This window comes from Bufo bufo, chromosome 2 (assembly GCF_905171765.1).
Source record: "Bufo bufo chromosome 2, aBufBuf1.1, whole genome shotgun sequence".
NCBI classification, from domain to species: Eukaryota; Metazoa; Chordata; class Amphibia; order Anura; family Bufonidae; genus Bufo; species Bufo bufo.
This window is the reverse complement of record NC_053390.1, coordinates 21089282-21115999: the sequence shown is the minus strand read 5'-3', so window position 1 is coordinate 21115999 and position 26718 is coordinate 21089282. Positions and strand designations below refer to the sequence as shown.

General features: G+C 41.8%; 1 long non-coding RNA gene across 1 annotated transcript; it reads right to left on the bottom strand.

Moving 5' to 3' along the window:
• Positions 1–73: 73 nt before the first annotated feature.
• LOC120991196 lies at positions 74–26718 on the bottom strand. Its single transcript, XR_005776549.1, has 3 exons — positions 26618–26718; positions 434–557; positions 74–118 (listed from the first exon to the last, which is right to left on the bottom strand). It is a non-coding gene; the product is annotated as an uncharacterized LOC120991196 (long non-coding RNA).

Sequence of the window (26718 nt, the reverse complement as noted above, 5' to 3'; positions counted from 1 at the left end):
GGGGGCAAGGGGGGCGCTCTGTCATGGGGTGAGGGGTCCTGCTCCGCCCTCCTGACTCCTGGAGATGGATGATGGGAGTCACACAGTCCCCAGATGTCTTCTTCACTATTGTGTACTCCTGTGGATGGAGAGAGACACTTAGGGAATAAACCCTTCAGGGGCCATGTGCTCTCCTCCGGCCCTTTCCTCCTGGGTACAACATGCCTACTTACCTCCTCATGGCTCCTACAACATGACTATTGGTCACTGGTCACATGACACATCACTCACCATACTGGGGGCTGATCTTCAGGTTCTCCATCACTTGGAAGGTCTGGAGGCTGTTCTCCAGGACCCTGGACTCTTCCTATCACTTCCTATGATGGATTCTCCTTCCCGATGTCTGACTTGTTACAGAATACAATAAAGAGGAGAGAAGTCTAGAAAAGTTTACCTCTCCGCTCAGCAGGGAGATGATCTCCAAGGTGAGGTCTAATATTCTTCTGCTGATCTCCTTCCTGTCCACCCTTGGTGGCTCAATCCGGAGAAGGGTCATATTGCGGGTTTTCTTCATCCCCCTCCAAAGAAAAAAGAAAAAAGGTTAATCAGCAAGTCCAATGTCCCCTATAATGAGGCTGAGAAAAAAATACAACTCATTCCGCAACTCAGACCCTCATAAAGCTGAGCTGATGGGAAAAACCCTGAGCTCCATATGTATATAAGCTCCTGGTAGTACAGTGTGTTTAAGCTCTGTGTATATGTAAGCTCCTGGCAGCACAGTAAGCATCTAAGCTCCTGGCCGGGCAGTGTGTGGAGGCAGAAAGCTCTGAGCTCTGTATGTATCTAAGCTCCTGGACATGAAGTTGTACAAATAACACTGGTTTCTTTAGCTTGACAGTGAGTTGCTGAACTCCAACATAAGATGGAGGTGCACAGTCTTAGGGCTCATACACACGACCGTATGCCCTCGAGATATATGGTCCATGAGCGGGCCATATGTCCTGGAGCGGCATACATCGTGATACTGTGCGCATCGGGCTGCCTGCGGGACTACTGTCCTGCACTCATATGATCATATGATCAAGACAAACCACAGCTTTTTCAAACATCCCAGTTTTATTTTGAATGATTACATACTTTGCCCACAGAAATTTAATTATTTCACAAAAAAAAAAAAAACACTACCACTGTAAAAGCTTTTGGCCTCCCTGATGTTAAGGGCTTATGTGTGTGCCCCGTAACTTGTGGCCCACAATTCATGTATACAGTCCATATGCACGCTGTTTGCGGATGAGGACCCATTCACTTACGGTAAATGTGTCCACGATCCGCAAGAGGCCTCAGGCCTAGTCCATGCTATGAGGCCATAACCTGGATGTCCTCTCCTTACAGGTCATCTCCAATGCACTCTCCTCTCAGCTGAACACACTGGAAGCAATGGCTGAGCTTAGGCTCCTTTATCTCCATATCCATCCAGAAGCCTCACAGGGGAGGGTCAATAGAAACCAGCTCCAGCTGGATTGGAAAAAATAAATTAAAAAATTATATTTTTTCCTGTGCTCAGGCACACATCAAAATCCCACATTAGTGCTCCACAGTGCTTCCGATCTGTGTATCTGTTTCCTCAACGCACCCCTATCTTGAGGATTGCAGACTCATTCAAGTCAATGTCAAGCACACACATGGTGCCCTGCTCCACACCACGGGCACACATGTTCGTGTGCATGAGTCCTTAGCACCAGAGAGGCTAATAATTATGACAGTGGTAGTTTTTGTTTTTTATGAAATAATTTCATTTCTGTGGGCAAAGTAAACTGATGTTTGCGGGCTGCAGTATGGGCATTGGGGACACACGGTCATGTGCATGAGGCCCAACAGTCGTCAGCCGTTTGCTGTAGTTTTCGACAAATCTCTCACACCTTTCCTAAGAAATCCTAGCTCATTCTTCTTTGGCAAATCTCTCAAACTCCTGGCATGCCTTCTGGCATGAACCTTCTTCTTCAGTTCACTCCACAGATTTTCAATAGCATTCAAGTCAGGGCTTGGTGCTGGCCAGTCAACAACGTTCACTTTGGTCTTCTGGAGGAAGTTCTTCACTGGGAACGATGTATGTTTTGGGTCATTGTCATATTGGAATAGAAAGCGATGACCCAGACCAAGTTTTCCTGCTGACTGCTTAAGGTTTTCTTTCCAAATCTTCACAAATCCTTCTTTCTTTACGATATCTTCCACCTTGGCAAAATTCCCAGGTCCAGACGCACTAATCCCACCACCACGCTTCACTGTGGGGATGGTGTTCTTTGGGTTATAAGCCTCTCACTTTTTCCTTCAAACATAAGCAATGTTTTTTCTGGCCAAAGAGCTGCAGTTGTTTATCATCTGACTAAAGGACATGCTTCCAGTACGCATGATTTTTCTCCAGGTTGTCCTCAACATACTGGAGTCTGGCTTATAGGTGTTATGATGATGGTGGTGTATTAATATAGTAAACAATAGCACAGCGCCATGATGTTTCACACACACACACATAGCCATCTAAATTCAGCTGCATTTCAGCGACAGGGATGTACACTTGCCCCTTGGGAGTTTTAATCTGCTTCTAATAGGCAAATTTTCTGTTAGAAATAACTGAAATGGCACCAGACTGGCAGCCATTTCAGTAAGAGTTTGGTTACCTAGGCAACCTGTCAGAGTCTGTGTGAGTTGTATGCAGGAAGCCATTTTGGAGTTCAGTTGAGAGAGCAGCAGAGGAGAGAGCTGTGTGGTAACCGCTCTGACAGGACACCAGATGTGTGCAGGACTCTAGACATAACCTAAGAGCCAAGATAATACTCATTTATGAAAGGTATTTTTTCAATGTTAAACCCCTTTTGTTTACATTTCATGCCCTATGTTTTGTCTACCATTTTTTCTGTAAATCTTTGAAAACGCATCTTGTTATGATCGACTTTGTTCCATTAAAAAGAACTATTTCTTTTGAATTGTCTGTTTCCTTTCGCTCTGAAATATAAACAGCTTGAGAATCCAACTTCCTTCAGGAGAGAATTGGTTTATTCCAGTGTTATGGTTAAGATTTAGTTGTATGACGATTGTAAATGTATGGGGACTGTCATCTGAGAGAAGATTATTGTGTCCAGGAAAGTGACACATAGGTCTTTTGGTATAGCACCCAAGTGTTACAGTGCAATAGGTCATAGGCGATGGATAAGATATCGATCGACAGGGAGCAAGTTGATGCTTAATTGACGGTAGATTGGCAATTACAGTATCAAAATCCCTGATCCTCAGGTTTAGTGTGGGTCTCTTTACGAACCTGGTGGCAGCAAATATAGGGTGTGGGGAGTTAATGCTTTGATTGATTCTCAACACCCATATATTGTCACGGCCGTGTTACATGGTCAGGCTCTTTCCGGCAGGCGCCTCTGTTACCAGTACAACTGGAGGTGGTTGCGCCAGGCTTAGCTTGGCTGTGGGCACGGTTCGCACCCACACAATTCATTCCTGTGCAGGGCTCTAGTGATTGTCTTTTTTGAGACAACTCCTGACTTGGCCAAGTCCTTCACTAATGTCCTGGTAGTTGTTATGGGTTCTTTATGCGTTGTGCTGCCTGGTTTTAAGATTCATCACAGGGTCTCAAAACTGCAGCACAAGGCTTCAGTTTTGTCCCCGTTCATTGTCAATGGGGACAAAACGGAACAAAACAGAATGGAGTTCACCAGAATGCATTCCGTTCCGGTTTGTTGCGTTCCCAAGCCGGACACAAAATTGCTGCAAGTAGCATTTTTGTGTCTGGCTTGGAAAACTGAACATGATGGAACTGGCACCAAAAACCATGGAAGTCAATGGTACCGAATCATTTTTTCTTCATTTTTATTTTTGGACACGGAGCCCATTGACTTACAATGGTTTTAGTGCTGGATCCGGTTTCTTCATTTTTGATAGACTACAACCGGATCTGTTCTGAATGGATGCAGCCAGTTATATTATTCGAACTGAAGCGTTTTGCTTTGGTTTTGAGATTCCCTGTCAGATCTCAAAACCGTACAGCAACAACGCTTATGTGAAAATAGCCTAATGTAGCATTAGTAGATTTTCTAGAGCGAGTATGGCACTATTATATTTACTTTGTTATTTGTGGTGCATTGTGATTGTTTTTGTGCTTTCAGCCATGGCGACGTGCACCTGCGGACTGGGATGTGCTGTTTTGTTTAATAAGTCGATTTTATATGATTTATATCATTTTATATTATCTTATGATCCACTTTGAAGTGGGATGAAGTGGGATCTCGCCCATGCAGGATATACAGGAAGTCCTGCAGACTTCAAAACTTATGTTTTGGCACCTACTTCTGTTTTTTGGGTCTCTTGAATAAAAATGAAGCAGTGTGTAGACCAGGGCTGTGGAGTCGAGGAATTGGAGTCAATTTTGAGTACCTAGAGTCGGAGTCGGCAAAAAATGAACCGACTCCGACGCCTACTATATTTAAATTGGAATAAAATAAAAAAAAAGCAAGTTTAAATGTCCCAATTCACAAAAAGTTATAATTAATTACAGTATTTTTCGCCCTATAAGACGCAACTGCCCATAAGACGCACCTAGGTTTTTGAGGAGGAAAATAAGAAAAAAATATTTTGAACCAAAAGGTGTGCTTTTGGTGGGTTTTGAACTAATGGTCTGGGGATGACACTGTTATGGGGGCATCTGTGGGTGGCACTGTTATGGGGGCATCTGTGGGTGGCACTGTTCTGGGGGCATATGTGGGTGGCACTGTTATGGGGGATCATTGTGGGGGCATCTGTGGATGACACATATATAGCATCTTATCTTATGTGTCATCCACAGATCCCCCCCCCATAACAGTGTCCCTGTGTAGTGAATGGGGGCCGGCATCTGTTTCTGTAATGGCAGCAGGGCCCGATGCCTGCTTCCTTCATAAAGTGGGCGGAGCAGGCGTGTGACGTAGTGAGCTACGCTACGAGCGCCCACCCGGCCTCCTGACTGCCAAGAAGTTAGTAGTAAGTAGTACAGCGCTAGACTTAAGATGATTGGAATACTTTAACAATTCCCACAAGTTAGTTATCATTACCGTATACTACAGTGAGCGGGGCCTGGTGTATTAGAATACAGTGACTGCACCGGGCCCCGCTGCAATTACAGAAACAGATGCCGGCCCCCAGCCCCTCCTCCCTCTCAGCCTATTCACCGGACGGTCGCAGCATTCGCCCCCCATAAGACGCACTGCTATTTTTCCCCCACTTTTGCGAAAAATACGGTACTTCTCTACTGTAAGAATAAAGGCCAATGCATGCAGTGCGTCACGTTACCGCAAAATGAACACGTTAAGTGACCATGAAGAAGCTTTTCCTATGCTTCACTATATGGCACGTAACGCACAGTTAATGAGCGGCAATACTTATACTTTCCATTGTGTTGTGTTCCGCTGTTACAGGGAACGCAACGCCCATGGTTAACCTAGCCTCTCACTGATAACTGATTAAGTAAATATGTTTTTTTGCAGGACTAGAAACACTTGTATAAGTGAAGGGAATGGATGGTCAATAGTTCAAGACTGAAGCTGTAAACCATTTGAAAAACTGCTGTCATTCAGATACGGCTATAAAAACTTGTAAACTCAGATTTTTAGCTTAAACTTTAAACATGACTATGGGATTCTACTAGGGAAATCATGTTTTACAATAAATGCCGCTTCCTGGATCCTCCCACTGCCCGATCTTCAGCAGAAGATCAGCACACAAAGGAGAAGGCAGCGGCTTCCTAGCCAGTAGTTCTGTGGTAATGACATGTATGTTGCCTTTCTTTCCTTCAAGGAATGTATAAAATACATTTGCATATTAAATACAGAGGAGTCGCAGTCGGAAGTATCAAAAACTGAGGAGTCGGAGTTGGACCATTTATCTACCGACTCCACAGCCCTGGTGTAGACACCAACTGTCTCATTAACCAGTTGCGGTTTTGCCTTTTATATACTTCAGAAAAAAGACGAGAGTATGCTTTGAATCTCTGTGTCTCTTTCTAACATATACTTTGAACCAGTTCAGAACCAATTTGGACCAGCAGAACACCAGGATAGGGAGATTCCCCTAACACTAGCCGCTCCAACATACAGTACCATGTAAATAACCTCTCCCCTCCAGTCACCTTCTGCAGCATACAGCCCTATGTAAATGACATTGCTCCCCTCCCCCCAGGAAAGGGTTAATAAGCCCCTGGGAAAGTGAATGCATATCAGCATATTCTAGCCAGGTGATAACGTACAGTCCAATATAGTGGATCTTCCCTGTACTTCACTCCAGACCCCCAAAGGGGCTAAGAAGCTCCAGGCCAGCCCCCTGACCAGCATTAAAGGGAATGTGTTGTCAGAAAATGATTTAAATCATTTAATCATTTAAAATTTTTAATTCATTTTCAATTATGTTATTTTAAATTTTCCATGTCACTCGTTATATTTAAACTAAAAATCTGCAGTTTTCGCACTGACCACTATGTCTAATAATTGGCGCCACTTCTTGGTTTGTACAGATCACTTTACCTGCCAATTAAAACCAGATAGCAGCGTATCCTGGACATGATTATGGGGGCAGCCATCTTGTCTGAGATGTTCTTTACAGCATTTAAACAAAGTATTAAAAAAAATTGCTTTACAGCAGCCACATGGTCCGTAGACACATTGGGCAGGAGGGGACCTCAGTGACTTCTATACAGCTAGTTCTGCCAGGAGTACAGATATTCTAAATTATTATCTCTACAGCAAGTAGTGGAGGAGCCAACCCGGAAGGAGGCCATTTTAGATTTAGTATTCACAAATGGGAATTTGGTATATGATATTACTGTAGGGGAAAGCTTGGGATCTAGTGATCACCAGTCAGTGTGGTTTACTATAAGTACAGTGACTGAGTCACACCACACAAAAACAAAAGGTTTTAGATTTTAGAAAAACTGACTTTTCTAAAATTAGATTAGTGGTATACGAGTCGCTATCTGATTGGAACAGTTTCAATGGAGTCCAGGAAAAATGGGACTACTTAAAAGTGGCACTATTAAAGGCAACAGGAAATTGCATTAGGCTTGTCAGTAAAAGCAAAAAAAGGAAGAGACCACTGTGGTACTCAGCAGAAGTGGCCAAAATCATTAAACACAAAAAGATAGCATTTAGTAGTTATAAAAAAAAAAAAAACGAGGATGACAGTCAAATTTATAAGATTAGGCAGAGAGAGGCCAAACAAGTTATAAGAGCTTCTAAAGCACAGGCAGAAGAGAAATTAGCTCAGTCAGTGAAAAAAGCCGATAAGACATTCTTCAGATACATAAATGAAAAAAGGAAAGTAAAACAAGGAATTACCAAATTAAAAAAAAAAAGAAGGAAGGTATATGGAAGAAGATAAAGAACTAGCTGACTGCCTCAATGAATACTTCTGTTCAGTTTTTACAAAGGAAAATGAAGGAAAAGGACCTCAGTTAGGAAGGAAGACTAATGAATCTTTGTATGCATGTGTCTTTACAGAGGAAGAGGCTCTAAGTCAGCTGTCTAAAATTAATACAAATAAGTCACAGCGGCCTGATGGGATACACCCAAAGCTATTAAAAGAGCTCAGCTGTTAACTAGCAAAACCATTAACAGATTTATTTAACCAATCACTGGTAACAGGAGTCGTCCCAGAAGATTGGAAATTAGCAAATGTTGTGCCCATTCACAAGAAAGGTAGTAGGGAGGAATCGAGCAACTATAGGCCAGTAAGCCTGACATCAATAGTGGAGAAATTAATGGAAACCATACTTAAAGGGCTTCTGTCACCCCACTAAAGACTTTTTTGGTTAATTTTTATTTATTTTATTTTTATTTTAATTCATTTCCTTATCCACATTTGTTTGCAGGGGATTTACCTAAATTTTGCTGCCTTTTGCAGCCCTCTAGCCCTTTCCTGGGCTGTTTTACAGCCTTTTTATAGTGCCGAAAGGTTCGGGTCCCCATTGACTTCAATGGGGTTCGGGACAAAGTTCGGGTCGAGTTCGGATCCCGAACCCGAACATTTCCGGGAAGTTCGGCCGAACTTCTCGAACCCGAACATCCAGGTGTTCGCTCAACTCTATATATAAGTAAATGTGTAGTCTGCAGAAAGGCACATAGACCTACCGAAGAGCAAAGAATGGCAGATTTATCGGCAGATCGTGTAAACCAATCACCATCATTTCTTTATTGCGGAATGGATTGTTTTGGCCCATTCATCACCAAACAGAACCGCAAGGAGTACAAGAGATATGGACTAATATTTACAAAGTCTGAGTTCCAGAGCGATTCACCTGGAAATGTTAGAAGATACACTGCGTGCAGAATTATTAGGCAAATGAGTATTTTGACCACATCATCCTCTTTATGCATGCTGTCTTACTCCAAGCTGTATAGGCTCGAAAGCCTACTACCAATTAAGCATATTAGGTGATGTGCATCTCTGTAATGAGAAGGGGTGTGGTCTAATGACATCAACACCCTATATTAGGTGTGCATAATTATTAGGCAACTTCCTTTCCTTTGGCAAAATGGGTCAAAAGAAGGACTTGACAGGCTCAGAAAAGTCAAAAATAGTGAGATATCTTGCAGAGGGATGCAGCACTCTTAAAATTGCAAAGCTTCTGAAGCGTGATCATCGAACAATCAAGCGTTTCATTCAAAATAGTCAACAGGGTCGCAAGAAGCGTGTGGAAAAACCAAGGCGCAAAATAACTGCCCATGAACTGAGAAAAGTCAAGCGTGCAGCTGCCAAGATGCCACCAGTTTGGCCATATTTCAGAGCTACAACATCACTGGAGTGCCCAAAAGCACAAGGTGTGCAATACTCAGAGACATGGCCAAGGTAAGAAAGGCTGAAAGACGACCACCACTGAACAAGACACACAAGCTGAAACGTCAAGACTGGGCCAAGAAATATCTCAAGACTTTTATGGACTGATGAAATGAGAGTGAGTCTTGATGGGCCAGATGGATGGGCCCGTGGCTGGATTGGTAAAGGGCAGAGAGCTCCAGTCCGACTCAGACGCCAGCAAGGTGGAGGTGGAGTACTGGTTTGGGCTGGTATCATCAAAGATGAGCCTGTGGGGCCTTTTCGGGTTGAGGATGGAGTCAAGCTCAACTCCCAGTCCTACTGCCAGTTTCTGGAAGACACCTTCTTCAAGCAGTGGTACAGGAAGAAGTCTGCATCCTTCAAGAAAAACATGATTTTCATGCAGGACAATGCTCCATCACACGCGTCCAAGTACTCCACAGCGTGGCTGGCAAGAAAGGGTATAAAAGAAGAAAATCTAATGACATGGCCTCCTTGTTCACCTGATCTGAACCCCATTGAGAACCTGTGGTCCATCATCAAATGTGAGATTTACAAGGAGGGAAAACAGTACACCTCTCTGAACAGTGTCTGGGAGGCTGTGGTTGCTGCTGCACGCAATGTTGATGGTGAACAGATCAAAACACTGACAGAATCCATGGATGGCAGGCTTTTGAGTGTCCTTGTAAAGAAAGGTGGCTATATTGGTCACTGATTTGTTTTTGTTTTGTTTTTGAATGTCAGAAATGTATGTGTGTGAATGTTGAGATGTTATATTGGTTTCACTGGTAAAAATAAATAATTGAAATGGGTATATATTTGTTTTTTGTTAAGTTGCCTAATAATTATGCACAGTAATAGTCACCTGCACACACAGATATCCCCCTAAAATAGCTAAAACTAAAAACAAACTAAAAACTACTTCCAAAAATATTCAGCTTTGATATTAATGAGTTTTTTGGGTTCATTGAGAACATGGTTGTTGTTCAATAATAAAATTAATCCTCAAAAATACAACTTGCCTAATAATTCTGCACTCCCTGTATGTCAACTGACGCATTCATCAACGCCTTGAGATGTTTCATAGCCATTAGAGGTACCGTCAGACAGCTTAGATCTGACCAAGGATCTAATATTGTCGGAGCAAAGAATGAATTGAAGTAAGCTATAAAAGAGGTTGATAAAGAAAAAGTAACTGAGTATTCGTTAGAGAAACAGTGTGATTTTTATATGAATGCTCCACATGCAAGCCATACAGGAGGAGTTTGGGAAAGACAAATCAGAACTGTAAGAAATGTGTTGTTAAGTTCAGTGTTGAAAAAGAACGCTGGAAGAATAGATGATGCTTCACTTAGGACCTTATTCTATGAAGTAATGTCTATTGTTAACAGTTGTCCACTTGCAGTTGATAACATCAATGATCCAACATATTTGGACCCTTTAACTCCTAACCATCTACTTCACCAGAGGACCTTTCACTAGAATAAAACATCTAAACTAACTATACAGACATGTAGAGCGGCGCCCAGGGATTCCCCTGCACTTACTGTTATACCTGGGCGCCGCTCCGTTCTCCTGTTATAGCCTCCGGTATCTTCATAGTTAGGCTCCACCCAGGGGAACTTGCCGGCGTCTCCTTCTCCTATGCTGTAGCGCTGGCCAATCGCTGGCTAATTCATTAGCTGAAAGTACTAGCTTCAAGTACTACATTAAGTACTAGTAAAGAGATATTGCAGGAGACTGAAGAGATTCAAGAGATACTGCAAGAGATTGGCTTAGAGTCTCCAACTGGCTCATCTGTGTTGTTTTTGCTGATCATTGATTGAGAAGAGGTAAGGAATTCGGTCAGCTGTTTGCTATTGTGCGTTTGCTAATGAGCCTAGCTCACTAAGGTGTTACATTTGTTGCTGGGGGAGGAGTTTGGGAAGGAGTGTGTGTATATATAGAGACAGACTCATTAGCTGGCCTAATTCATTAGCTGAAAGTACTAGCTTCAAGTACTACATTAAGTACTAGTAAAGAGATATTGCAGCAGACTGAAGAGATTCAAGAGATACTGCAAGAGATTGGCTTAGAGTCTCCAACTGGCTCATCTGTGTTGTTTTTGCTGATCATTGATTGAGAAGAGGTAAGGAATTCGGTCAGCTGTTTGCTATTGTGCGTTTGCTAATGAGCCTAGCTCACTAAGGTGTTACATTTGTTGCTGGGGGAAGAGTTTGGGAAGGAGTGTGTGTATATATAGAGACAGACTCATTAGCTGGCCTAATTCATTAGCTGAAAGTACTAGCTTCAAGTACTACATTAAGTACTAGTAAAGAGATATTGCAGCAGACTGAAGAGATTCAAGAGATACTGCAAGAGATTGGCTTAGAGTCTCCAACTGGCTCATCTGTGTTGTTTTTGCTGATCATTGATTGAGAAGAGGTAAGGAATTCGGTCAGCTGTTTGCTATTGTGCATTTGCTAATGAGCCTAGCTCACTAAGGTGTTACATTTGTTGCTGGGGGAGGAGTTTGGGAAGGAGTGTGTGTATATATAGAGACAGACTCATTAGCTGGCCTAATTCATTAGCTGAAAGTACTAGCTTCAAGTACTACATTAAGTACTAGTAAAGAGATATTGCAGCAGACTGAAGAGATTCAAGAGATACTGCAAGAGATTGGCTTAGAGTCTCCAACTGGCTCATCTGTGTTGTTTTTGCTGATCATTGATTGAGAAGAGGTAAGGAATTCGGTCAGCTGTTTGCTATTGTGCGTTTGCTAATGAGCCTAGCTCACTAAGGTGTTACATTTGTTGCTGGGGGAGGAGTTTGGGAAGGAGTGTGTGTATATATAGAGACAGACTCATTAGCTGGCCTAATTCATTAGCTGAAAGTACTACATTAAGTACTAGTAAAGAGATATTGCAGGAGATAGTCAGGAGGTAGGCTGGAAGGTGGAAACAATACAAAAAAAAAAAGGTAAGATTTGTTTGATTTAAAGTTACAAATTTATTTTTTTATTTTTTTCTCCTCTTTAAAATGGCAGACTTGGTTCAGTGCAGGAATTGTTGTGCATTTATTTCATGTTCCACTCTTTGGAGATTCGGATGCTGTCAGATCTGTAGACAGTTCTCCTTACTGCAGCAGGAAATTGCATTTTTGAAAGCTGAAATATTTACAGTCTTGTGAAAAAATTAGGACACCCTTTGAAAGCATGTGGTTTTTTGTAACATTTTTAATAAATGGTTATTTCATCTCCGTTTCAACAATACAGAGAGATTAAAGTAATCCGACTAAACAAAGAAAACTGAAGAAAAGTCTTTTCAAGATCTTCTGTAAATGTCATTCTACAAAAATGCCTATTCTAACTGAGGAAAAAGATAGGACACCCTTGCCCCTAATAGCGAGTGTTACCTCCTTTGGCTGAAATAACTGCAGTGAGACGGTTCTTGTAGCCATCTACCAGTCTTCGACATCGGTCTGAGGAAATTTTACCCCACTCCTCAATGCAGAACTTTTTCAGCTGTGAGATGTTTGAGGGGTTTCTTGCACGTACAGCCCTTTTCAAGTCACCCCACAGCATCTCAATGGGATTCAAATCTGGACTTTGACTTGGCCATTCCAGGACTCTCCATTTCTTCTTTTTCAGCCAATCTTTGGTTGATTTACTAGTATGTTTTGGGTCATTGTCATGTTGCATGGTCCAGTTCCGCTTCAGCTTTAATTTTCTAACTGATGGTCTCACATGTTCTTCAAGCACCTTCTGATACACAGTAGAATTCATCGTGGATTCTATGATGGTGAGCTGACCAGGTCCTGCTGCAGCAAAGCAGCCCCAAACCATGACACTTCCACCTCCATGCTTCACAGTTGGTATGAGGTTCTTTTCTTGGAATGCTGTGTTTGGTTTACGCCAAACATGTCCTCTGCTGTTGTTTCCAAATAATTCAATTTTGGACTCATCTGTCCAAAGAACATTATTCCAGAAGTCCTGGTCTTTGTCAACTTTATCGCTGGCAAATGTCAGTCTGGCCTCGATGTTTCTCTTGGAAAGCAAAGGTTTCCTCCTTGCACACCTCCCATGCAAGTTAAACTTGTACAGTCTCTTTCTGATTGTAGAGGCACGTACTTCTACATCAACAGTAGCCAGAGCCTGCTGTAGTTCTCGAGATGACACTTTAGGGTTTTTGGATACCTCTTTTAGCATCTTGCGGTCTGCTCTTGGGGTGAACTTGCTGGGGCGACCAGTCCTGGGCATGTTGGCAGTTGTTTTGAAAGCCCTCCACTTGTAGACTATCTTCCGGACAGTGGAATGGCTGATTTCAAAATCTTTTGAGATCTTTTTAAATCCCTTCCCAGACTCATAGGCTGCTACAATCTTTTTTCTGAAGTCCTCTGACAGCTCTTTTGCTCTCACCATGGTGCTCACTCTCACTTCAACAGTCAGGAGCACACCAAACTAAATGTCTGAGGTTTAAATAGGGCAAGCCTCATTCAACATGCAGAGTAACGATCTACTAATTATGTGCACCTGGTGTGATATACCTGTGTGAGATCTGAGCCAATTTAAGAGGGAATACATGTGAGGGTGTCCTATCTTTTTCCTCAGTTAGAATAGGCATTTTTGTAGAATGACATTTACAGAAGATCTTGAAAAGACTTTTCTTCAGTTTTCTTTGTTTAGTTGGATTACTTTAATCTCTCTGTATTGTTGAAACGGAGATGAAATAACCATTTATTAAAAATGTTACAAAAAACCACATGCTTTCAAAGGGTGTCCTAATTTTTTCACATGACTGTAAATTATCTGTTAAACAAACTCCAGCTAGGACTGCTGCAATGCCACTGCCACAGAGGACCCCCAGAAATGGCAGATGGGTTAATGTAGGTTCTGGAAGTCTTAGAGTGGTGGATAGAAGACATGTCCCACAGTCGGTGGTTCTCCATAATTCATTTGCAGCACTCTCAGAATGTAAGGACAACATGGATATGGACTCAAGCACAGAGGGTGAGAAACCATCGACTCCTATGTCTAATGTATGCAACAAAAAAGATAAAGTGAAGTCTCAAAGGATGCAGCTGTTGCTGGGTGATTCAATCATAAGAAGTGTGGAGCTTAAAGAAAATGGTTTTGTGAGATGTCTCCCTGGGGCTACTGCTAGAAGAGATAGAAGACGTATTATTAATATTGTTAAGCAAGCAAAGCAGGAAGGGGACGTGGATGTTCTTGTCCATCTAGGGACAAATGACCTGGCTTGCAATGAAGTGTCAGAGGTGAAAAAATCTTTTATCACACTTGGTAATGACGTACAGGATTTTGCATCCACCATTTCATTTTCTGAAGTTCTGCCTGTGCATAATGTTCAGAATGATAGGCAGAGGCGCATAAAGGAGTTCAACATATGGCTTGGTAAATGGTGTCAAGAGCAAGGATTTGGCTTTGTTTCTCATGATAGCTCTACTTGGAATAGAAAGGAACTGTACAAAAAAGATGGTTTGCATCTTTCTCTCAAAGGAACAAATGTACTTAGTGAACAACTCCAAGAATTTGCGAAAGAGTATTTAAACTAGGAAGGGGGGGCAAAAGAGTGAAAATAAAAGAGTCCAATTGCCCCCCGAAACAATGCCAGAACAGGCCAGAAGCACTGAGGTTAAGAAATGATAAGCTCAGAGTCCTGTCTACAAATGCTCGCAGTTTAGGTAAAAAAATCAATGAACTTGGGTCAATAATGGCATCTGAGAATGTAGATTTAGTGGCTGTTACGGAGACATGGTTTAATGAAAGAAATGACTGGGACATAACCATACCAGGGTACTCTTTATACAGAAGAGACAGAGAAGGCAAGAAAGGAGGAGGAGTGGCCCTGTATGTGAAAGATAGCATTAAATCTAACCTAATACAAGTTGGTGAGGCCAACATAGAGTCAGTTTGGGTTACGTTGCAGTTTGCTAACCATGCAGTAACTCGGGTAGGTGTGATATATAGACCACCTGGTCAGGTTAAAGAACTAGATGATCTACTAGTTGAAGAAATAGCTAAAATGACAATGAAAGGAGAAGTTATCATTATGGGAGATTTCAATCTTCCAGATATAAACTGGAAAACCAAAATAGCAAGTTCTACCAGGAGTACAGATATTCTAAATTCCCTACTGGGGTTATCTCTACAACAAGTGGTTGAGGAGCCAACCCGGAGGGAGGCCATTTTGGATTTGGTATTCACAAACGGGGATTCGGTATATGATGTCATTGTAGGCGAAACCTTGGGATCTAGTGATCACCAGTCAGTGTGGTTTAATATAAGAACTGTGAAAGAGTCCCACCACACAAAAACAAAAGTTTTAGATTTTAGAAAAACAGACTTTTCAAAAATGAAATTAGTCATAAATGAGTCCTTATCAGACTGGAACGGATTACATGGAGTCCAGGAGAAATGGGACTACTTAAAAGGTGCATTATTGAAGGCAACAGAAAATTGCATTAGACTCGTCAGTAAAAGCAAAAAAAGGAGGAGACCAATGTGGTACTCAGCAGAAGTGGCCCAAATCATTAAAAATAAAAAGCTAGCATTTTGTAATTATAAAAAAAACCAGAGCAATGAAGATAAGGAAATCTACAAGATTAGGCAGAGAGAGGCCAAGCAAGTTATAAGAACTTCTAAAGCGCAGGCAGAAGAAAAACTAGCTCAGTCTATGAAAAAAGGGGATAAGACATTCTTCAGATATATAAATGAAAAAAGGAAATTAAAACAAGGAATAACTAAATTAAAAACAAAGGACGGAAGGTATGTAGAAGAGAATAAAGGGCTAGCCGACTGCCTTAATGAATACTTCTGTTCAGTTTTTACAAAAGAAAAAGGAGAAGGACCTCCACTAGAAAGAATGACTATTAAATCGTTTGATGCATGTATCTTTACAGAGGAAGATGTTCTAAGTTTGCTGTCTAAGGTGAAGACAGATAAGTCACAGGGGCCTGATGAGATACACCCAAAATTATTAAAAGAGCTTAGTGGTGAGCTGGCAAAACCGTTAACAGATTTATTTAACCAATCATTAGTAACAGGAGTCGTCCCGGAAGATTGGAAATTGGCAAATGTCGTGCCCATTCACAAGAAAGGTAGTAGGGAGGAATCGAGCAACTATAGACCAGTGAGTCTGACATCAATAGTAGGCAAATTAATGGAAACCCTATTAAAGGATAGGATTGTGGAACATCTAAAATCCCATGGATTGCAAGATGAAAAACAACATGGGTTTACTTCAGGGAGATCATGTCAAACAAATCTTATAGATTTTTTTGACTGGGTGAATAAAATAATAGACGGTGGAGGTGCAGTAGACATCGCATATCTAGATTTTAGTAAGGCTTTTGACACTGTCCCACATAGAAGACTTATCAATAAACTGCAGTCATTGAGCATGGACTCCCATATTGTTGAGTGGATTAGGCAGTGGCTGAGTGACAGACAACAGAGGGTTGTAGTCAATGGAGAACATTCAAAACAAGGTAATGTTACCAGTGGGGTTCCACAGGGATCTGTACTGGGACCGATTTTGTTTAATATCTTCATAAGTGATATTGCAAAAGGCCTCGCTGGTAAGGTTTGTCTTTTTGCTGATGACACAAAGATATGTAACAGGGTTGATGTTCCTGGAGGGAAACGCCAAATGGAAAAGGATTTAGGAAAACTAGAAGAATGGTCAGAACTCTGGAAACTGAAATTTAATGTGGATAAGTGCAAGATAATGCACCTGGGGCGTAAAAACCCAAGGGCAGAATATATAATATTTGACACAGTCCTGACCTCAGTATCTGAGGAAAGGGATTTAGGAGTAATTATTTCAGAAGACTTAAAGGTGGGAAGACAATGTAATAGAGCAGCACGAAATGCCAGCAGAATGCTTGGATGTATAGGGAGAGGTATAAGCAGTAGAAAGAGTGAAGTGCTTATGCCGCTGTACAGAACACTGGTGAGACCTCACTTGGAGTATTGTGCGCAGTACTGGAGGCCATATCTCCAGAAGGATATAGATACTCTAGAGAGAGTTCAGAGAAGAGCTACTAAACTAGTACATGGATTGCAGGATAAAACTTACCAGGAAAGGTTAAAGGACCTTAATATGTATAGCTTGGAAGAAAGAAGAGACAGAGGGGATATGATAGAAACTTTTAAATACATAAAGGGAATCAACTCGGTAAAGGAAGAGAGCATATTTAAAAGAAGAAAAACTACCACAAGAGGACACAGTTTTAAATTAGAGGGGCAAAGGTTTAAAAGTAATATAAGGAAGTATTACTTTACTGAGAGAGTAGTGGATGCATGGAATAGCCTTCCTGCAGAAGTGGTAGCTGCAAATACAGTGAAGGGGTTTAAGCATGCATGGGATAGGCATAAGGCCATCCTTCATATAAGATAGGGCCGGGGGCTATCCATAGTACTCAGTATATTGGGCAGACTAGATGGGCCAAATGGTTCTTATCTGCCGACACATTCTATGTTTCTATGTTTCTATGCTCATAGCCTGAGAGAAAAAAAAAAAAACTCTCCTTGGTCATCCCACTTCCTTTGCAGCCTCCCCCGGTCCACTCCCTGGCCTCTCATCTACTTTAGTCCCCGGCTTTTGCTGGGACTAGGCCGCGTTTTTTGTCCGGGTAATCCTGCTTGGAGTCCCTGACCCCAATCTTTCTTAGACCATCTAGCTGGCCGCTCCTTTCTGGGGAAGCTACCCATAGCATTTTGACCGCACAGGCTCTGTATGACAGCTGCTTCTTTGGGCCCGGTTTGGTCCTTTTTCCCTCCTGGGTCCTCATAGGTTGTAGCCTTCTTGAGATTCTAACCTCTCTTCCCATCCCCCTAGGTCAAGTACCTGGTACCTAGTTGTTTAGTGCTATGGTTTGCAGTTTACATCGTATTGGTCACTTTTGGGACGGAGCTTTCCCTCATTTGGAGAACTGTTCCTCCTTAGGCTGTTTGGAGTCCTCTCCTCCTACTCCAATACCTCTCAAACCAGTGGTTCTCCACTTGTATTACCAGGGCCTGCGACTGGTTCCGTTTTCCCTGTGACTTTATGTAGCCAGAGATATCTCTGGTCTTACATTTCAAAGCGATATTATGTCTTTCAGAGGCTTGTTCCTAAGCCTCCTTTGTATGGTAAGCAGGTCTTTACGTTCCCTTCTCCTGACCATTACCTAAGACCCCCCTCCTCCGGGGGTTGGCTGTTTTCTCTGGCAGGAAGAGGTTTCCACCTTTTCATAGGGTGTTTCTCTTGCCCCCTTCCTTGCGGTGAAAGGAGGCTCGCTCCCTTCACTTGTGAGTCTTTGTTATGATTTTTATCAAGCGTTTAGCCTCCAGTGCTTTTTTGTTTCCTCTCTACCTTGGCCTTTACATGTGGTTGGCCATGGACAGGCCGTGTTTTGGTCTGAGACAACTTTAGGACTGCTTCCGTCCTTTTTCCAAGCATTTTAACTCCTGCCAGGCACCCTCATAGTCTATTTTGTTTTTTTGGGTCTGTCCTCTTGGGGCTTCTCCTCCTGGAGCTTCCTTATATATGCAGAGAGCTAGGTTGTTTCCAACTTAAGTGTTCCATATGCAGAGCGCTAAGTCGTTATCAACAGATGTTGCTGTGCTACTCTGTTTCCTCAGGGGGAGCCCTGGTTCTTCTAGATCCTTCCTCGGGCTCCCCAGTGCACTCTTGGTCAACTCTTGATTCTCGTGCAGGACATCTGGTCCTGTCCCTTATCCTCCAGCGCTTTATTTTTTCCCACCTTGGGTGGAGCTGGGTGTTTCCCTTTGTTCCTTCTTGCAGGCCTTGTTTCCCAGTCCTTGGGATCCTGACGGTCTCCCATTTTTTTTTGGAACCATTTCATGCTAGGGTTTCTCCTAGTCCTGTTGGGTCACATGGTTCCTCTGTACCTGTGTACCCTTCTTTTTGCACGAGATTTCAATCCCACCCTTGAGGACTGCTTTAGGACATCCTATGGTACTGTGTCCCCAATGCCATTAACGAAAAAATTAGATTTTTGTACCTACCTTAAAATCCGTTTCTCGTTCAATCCATTGGGGGACACAGATCCCACCCTCTGTTTTTACTTACTCTCCCTGTCACTGGGCTGCTGTTCTCTTTTCCTTTCCCGGTCCAGGACATGTTGGTTCTTTGCTTTTGTTTCTCTCTCCTACTGCTATTGGTACAAACTGAATAGCCTAATGCTGTGGAGAGGGTATAGACCACCTGGGCGGTGCCAATATTTTTTGATATCTAGTGCCTCCTAGTGGTAGCTGGGCATACTTTGTCCCCCAATGCATTGAACGAAAAACGGATTTTACGGTAAGTACAAAAATCCAATTTTGTGCTCACAGAAGCAGAAAAGATAATATGCCTTTAAGATTCATTTATAGTCTAAGGTAGGCTCAGTGACACAGCAGAAAAAAAAAAAAGCAGTGTTAATCTGTTGTTGCTGGGAAGAAGTCTAGACCAATCACAGCCAGCCTCACACACTGTCTGTCTGGGAATTCCCCTAGCAGGAGCTGCTAGAATCATTAATTCACCAGAGACAGGAGCTGAACAGGCATTCACTCCACTGAGAGCTGTGTTTTTATGGAAGCAGGAGAGGCCAAAATAGGTATTTAAAACAGTTATATAATGTTCCTGTTGTTAGTATTGTTATTGAAACTATATATTGAACCAGTTATCTGTGTGTTTACTTACAGTTCCACCAATTGCAAAGTACAAATACAAATTGCAAGCTACAGTTGCAAACTGTAAACTACTACAAATACCATACAAACATATTTCGATCCAAATTGCATACAACCATACCAGATCATACTCAACCAATCTGAAAATAGTTATTGCTAACTTCATACCGCCATTTTGTGATATCTTATCAACACGTGTTTTGTACATGGACTGCTGCGAAGACGGCAGTGTTATATATGAAGAAAAGTTGAAGTTAATAAAGAAGTTATTTTCAAGCAATTGATGTGCTCTTTAAACCTACTGTTTCCATAGTACGGCGCTAGAGGAATTACAGAGTAATAGACAGTCTGGTTAGACTATACAGTCTGGTTAGACTAAAAGTTAGAGATATCAAAATTCTTCTAATGCCACAGTGCAAAAGGCACTTCATAGTGCTGCGCCTGCGATATTGGGCAGACTAGATGGGCCAAATGGTTCTTATCTGCCGACACATTCTATGTTTCTATGATATGGAGTAAGAGCTATAATTGAAAAAAGGATCGGCTAGCTCCTGAGCTAGTGACGTACAGAGTAGGGAGCATCAGCACTCTGCCCAGAGATACCGGTGAACATGACGTCAGTGGAGCTGAAGAGGATTCAAGAGTGGTGCTCTATTTCTTAATCAGAGACAACTGGAGGAGGAGGACATAAAATGTCATCTATTGATGGCCACAACAGAGGGACAGCTTTTAGGGCAATATATTGTGCTGTCACAGAAAAAAATGCACTATAGTAATAGATGCAAACATAAAATATGGACTAAGCCCTCACTCTAATGATAAAATCTGAGACTTAGCCAATATTTATTTTGATCAAAACACATCTGTGCCCACCTACCCAGCGCCAAGGTGGTCTCAGTATAGGCAGGTCCTACGCTAAACCTACCTATGCCGTTATACATTTATGTTCAGTGCGCAGACCCCGCACATATAGTGTGTTGCTCCTAGTTACCTCTGTGTGCATCAGCAGCCAATGAGAGGAGGAGCACACACACCTGTATGTACCAACTTAATCAAGGTCGCTTCTTAGGTAGGTGGGGCAAAAGTGCACATGAATACTACTCCCAGAGTAGGAGCGCATTTACACCTTAAGGTGGCACTCCTTCAGGACAAATTAAACAAATCACACAACTATACAACACACTATATGTGCAGGGTCTGCGCACCTGAACATAAATGCATAACGGCATAGGTAGGTTTAGCGTAGGACCTGCCTAAACTGAGACCACCTTGGCACTGGGTAGGTGGGCACAGATGTGTTTTGAACAAAATATATTGGCTAAGAGTCTCAGATTTTATCATTAGAGTGAGGGCTTAGTCCATATGTTATGTTTGCATCTATTACTATAGTGCATTATTTTCTGTGACTTTATAAATGTAGCCATGCACATCTGCATATTTACTATCATATCGTGCAGGATGTTCTGTATCTTTTTTCTGTGATTTGATCAATATATTGTGCTGCTCTGTGGTATATGGTTCTGATGGGACGGTATTTTGCGCTATGGTACTGCTGACCCCGCCTATTTGTGTTGCCTCATCTTTTGTCAATTTGGACCCTCCTACAACATGGGGCCACGTTTAGGATTTTTTTCCAGGGCCACTTTAAGCTTCCAGTCCATCCCACAGTATATACTACAACACCCCACAGCATGCAGTATATAGTATATAACAACACATAGTATGCAGTATATAACAACACACAGTATGCAGTATATGTAACGCCCCAAAGTGGCAATACCACCTTTGCACACCTCTACTATCTCTAATGGTCCAATATCATGTCATCTTGTGTATTTATTTCAGGTCTAAACACTGTGCATTTCCTATTTTGAAACTGTTTATGTTGACGTGTAATGTACCTGGTTCAACAGTAGGTGGCAGCAAGCATAACAGAGCTACAGTTAGAGAGAATGGAACCCTTCTTTTCATTCTAACTCTCCCTCTAAGGAAGGGAGGGGACTAGTTAGTTAGAAGTCAGTCTAGCTTACCCCATGGGCTGGGCATGTCGCCGTTGGACGTGCTCCAGCTAAGCAAAGCAAGCCAGCTAGAGCACCTTTAGTTTTTTCCTGGAGAAATATAGATACAGACAAGACTACACAGTGAAGTACAGCATAAAGAAGAAGCTGAGATGTATAGCCAGCGAGCAACAGATGTAGCAGAGAGTTTGCCTGCCACAGTTGCAATGCTAAAGTCTGCTGGGATCAAGACAAAGTCTGCCAACCGTTTGGAGAAACGTTTATGCAAAGTAAAGCTGTTATTGAACTTCATCACAAGGTCTGGACTCAATTTATTCTTCATCCCCAAGTTAAAGAGGACCTTTCATTGGTCCAAATATTATAAACTAAATATCAGGATAGGTAGGGGATAGTGCAGGGATCTAACTGAACTTACTATTTTTCCTGGGCAGCGCTCCATTTGCCCGCTGCGACCCCCATTGTATTCGCATACTTCGATTCTCCTCCTTGCTCCCCGATGTCACAAAGCCAGAGCACTGTACATCTTGCGATGCTCGAGCTAGCGCATGCACAGTGTCAGCATAGTGTTCCTTCCCTGTGCTGGCATCAGACTCAGGAAACTAACTGCGCATGCTCTAGCTCGGAGGATGATGCCGGGCGGTGCTGGGCTTCTTCACAGTGGGTGTGGATGGGCTCAGAGTCAGAGAACGCTGGACTCATCTCTCAAGCGTGGAGGAGACCGGACTGATCTAAGGTTAATTTACATATCTCTAAAATCGTTTTTTTGACACAATAAAAGCACAGAGAGCTATGGGGACTGGATATTGCGGATGTGCTAGCGGCGATCTAGCAGCCCATGTCCTCAGCTCTATACCCAAAATCCAGGTGACAAGTTCCCTTTAAGTCCTCTCTTCCTTTTGTACTTTGCTTTATTTCCCTTCCCTGCTGGTATTAGTCCTGAGGGGCTCTCCTATTCTTTCATCTGGGAAGGAATAAGCCATCCGTGTCCTTTCCCTATCTGCAGGGCCCAGTTAGGGTGAGATTAGGCTTAGGTTCCGGCGTATGAATATCCCTAATATTGAGGTTTATTCATACTGTTAGCAGTCAGAGCACGGATTAGGGACTAGGTGGTGACCATTCCCCGTTCTCTAGTTTCCAGGCCTAGTAACTTCCCCTTCCCCCTTCCTCCTGTGTTCGGTGTGGAGTATTTTCCGCACACTGCACCGTGAGAATGACACCCCACAGTGTGCAGTATATACTATATACCACCCCACAGTGTGCAGTATATAGTATATGACACCTTACAGTATGCAGTATATAGTATATAACACCCCACAGTATACAGTATATAACCCCCCACAGTGTGCAGTATATAGTATATAACACCTCACAGTACATACTATATAACACCCCACAGAGTACAGTATATAGTACCCCACAGTATGTAGTATATAACATCCCACAATATGCAGTATATAACACCCCACAGTATACAACACCCCACAGTATACAGTATATAACACCCCACAGTATACAGTGTATAGTATATAACACATCACAGTATATAGTATAACACGCCACAGAGTACAGTATATAGTACCCCACAGTATGTAGTATATAACATCCCACAGTATGCAGTATATAGTATATAACACCCCACAGTATATACTATATAACACCCCAAAGTATACAGTATATAGCAGGGCTCGACAAATCCCAGGCATTACACTGCTGGGACTCCGATCGGAACTGCCCACTGCCACCAATGATGGGGGGGGGGGGGGGGGGGGACCCTGTGGCCATTGCCACCAATGATTAATACTGGGGAGGAAGGGGGGGTGGGTTTGTTACCAGAGGGGGCTGATAAGAGGGAGAGGCTGGAGGGGCTGATCAGAGGGGGGGGAGGGGCTGATCAGAGAGATTGGAGGGGCTGATCAGAGGCTGGAGGGGCCGATCAGAGGCTGGAGGGGCTGATCAGAGGCTGGAGGCCACATGATAGGCTGGCTGCCATGGTCAGCTCCCTGCTGTTGTGTTTTAGCTGGCTCCTAGATTCCAAGAAAATTTGTCAAGCCCTGGTATATAGTATATAACCCCCACAGTATGCATCATATAGTATATAACCCCCCACAGTATACAGTATATAACCCCCCACAGTATATAGTATATAACATCCCACAGTATGCAGCATATAGTATATAACACCCCACAGTATATAGTATATAACCCCCCATAGTATATAGTATATAACATCCCACAGTATGCAGTATATAGTATAGAACCCCCCACAGTATATAACATCCCACAGTATATAGTGTATAACCCCCAGTGTGCAGTATATAGTATATAACACCCCACAGTATATAGTGTATAACCCCCAGTGTGCAGTATATAGTATATAACACCTTATAGTATGCAGTATATGGTATATAACACCCCACAGTATATAGTATATAACCCCCCACAGTGTGCAGTATATAGTATATAACACCCCACAGTATGCAGTATATAGTATATAACATCCCACAGTATGCAGTATATAACACCTCACAGTATGCAGTATATAGTATATAACACCCCACAGTATGCAGTATATAGTATATAACACCCCACAGTATGCAGTATATAGTATATAACACCCCACAGTATGCAGTATATAGTATATAACATCCCACAGTATGCAGTATATAACACCTCACAGTATGCAGTATATAGTATATAACACCCCACAGTATGCAGTATATAGTATATAACACCCCACAGTATGCAGTATATAACACCTCACAGTATGCAGTATATAGTATATAACACCCCACAGTATGCAGTATATAACACCTTATAGTATGCAGTATATAGTATATAACATCCCATAGTATATAGTATATAACCCCCCACAGTCTGTAGTATATATCACCACACAGTATGCAGTATATAACACCCCACAGTATGCAGTATATAGTATATAACACCTCTCAGTATACAGAATATAGTATATAACCCCCCACAGTATGCAGTATATAACACCCCACAGTATGCAGTATATAGTATAGAACACCCCACAGTATGCAGTATATAGTATATAACATCCCACAGTATGCAGTATATAACACCCCACAGTATGCAGTATATAACACCTTATAGTATGCAGTATATAGTATATAACATCCCATAGTATATAGTATATAACCCCCCACAGTCTGTAGTATAAATCACCACACAGTATGCAGTATATAGTATATAACACCCCACAGTATGCAGTATATAACACCTCTCAGTATGCAGTATATAGTATATAACACCTCACAGTATGCAGTATATAACACCCCACAGTATATAGTATATAACACCTCACAGTATGCAGTATATAGTATATAACACCCCACAGTATGCAGTATATAGTATATAACACCTCACAGTATGCAGTATATAGTATATAAACACCCCACAGTATGCAGTATATAGTATATAACACCCCACAGTATGCAGTATATAGTATACAACACCCCACAGTATGCAGTATATAGTATATAACACCCCACAGTATGCAGTATATAGTATATAACACCTCACAGTATGCAGTATATAGTATATAACACCTCACAGTATGCAGTATATAACACCCCACAGTATGCAGTATATAGTATATAACCCCCCACAGTATGCAGTATATAGTATACAACACCCCACAGTATGCAGTATATAGTATATAACACCCCACAGTATGCAGTATATAGTATATAACACCTCACAGTATGCAGTATATAGTATATAACACCCCACAGTATGCAGTATATAGTATATAACACCCCACAGTATGCAGTATATAACACCTCGCAGTATGCAGTATATAGTATATAACATCCCACAGTATGCAGTATATAACACCTCACAGTATGCAGTATATACTATATAACACCCCACAGTATGCAGTATATAGTATATAACACCCCACAGTATGCAGTATATAACATCCCACAGTATACAGTATATAGTATATAACACCTCACAGTATGCAGTATATAACACCCCACAGTATGCAGTATATAGTATATAACACCCCCACAGTATGCAGTATATAGTATATAACACCCCACAGTATGCAGTATATAGTATATAACATCCCACAGTATGCAGTATATAACACCCCACAGTATACAGTATATAGTATATAACACCTCTCAGTATGCAGTATATAGTATATAACACCCCACAGTATATAGTATATAACACCCCACAGTATGCAGTAAATAGTATATAACACCTCACAGTATGCAGTAAATAACACCTCACAGTATGCAGTATATAGTATATAACACCTCACAGTATACAGTATATAACACCACACAGTATGCAGTATATAGTATATAACACCCCACAGTATGCAGTATATAGTATATAACACCCCACAGTATGCAGTATATAGTATATAACATCCCACAGTATGCAGTATATAACATCCCACAGTATACAGTATATAACACCTCTCAGTATGCAGTATATAGTATATAACACCTCACAGTATGCAGTATATAGTATATAACACCCCACAGTATATAGTATATAACACCCCACAGTATATAGTATATAACACCCCACAGTATATAGTATATAACACCCCACAGTATGCAGTATATAGTATATAACATCCCACAGTATGCAGTATATAACACCCCACAGTATGCAGTATATAGTATATAACATCCCACAGTATGCAGTATATAACACCTCACAGTATGCAGTATATAGTATATAACACCTCACAGTATGCAGTATATAGTATATAACACCCCACAGTATATAGTATATAACACCTCACGGTATACAGTATATAGTATATAACACCCCACAGTATGCAGTATATAGTATATAACACCCCACAGTATACAGTATATAGTATATAACACCTCACAGTATGCAGTATATAGTATATAACACCCCACAGTATGCAGTATATAGTATATAACAGCACACACTATGCAGTATATAACACCCCACAGTATAGAGTATATAGTATTTCCCTTACGTTCTAACCAGCAGCACATGTGGGGGTTTATCCGCCCCAGTGAAACTGGTAGGACAGACGGAATATTTAATGAAGTCAAGTAATCAAGTAAATTAACGCCCCCGTTACCTCACTGAAAGGGTCTTTCTTCTGCACCCTGCTTTCCCTTCGGACGTCCGGAGAGTATATTTCAAAGAGACACAGATACACGCTTCTAGTGTCACTACAAA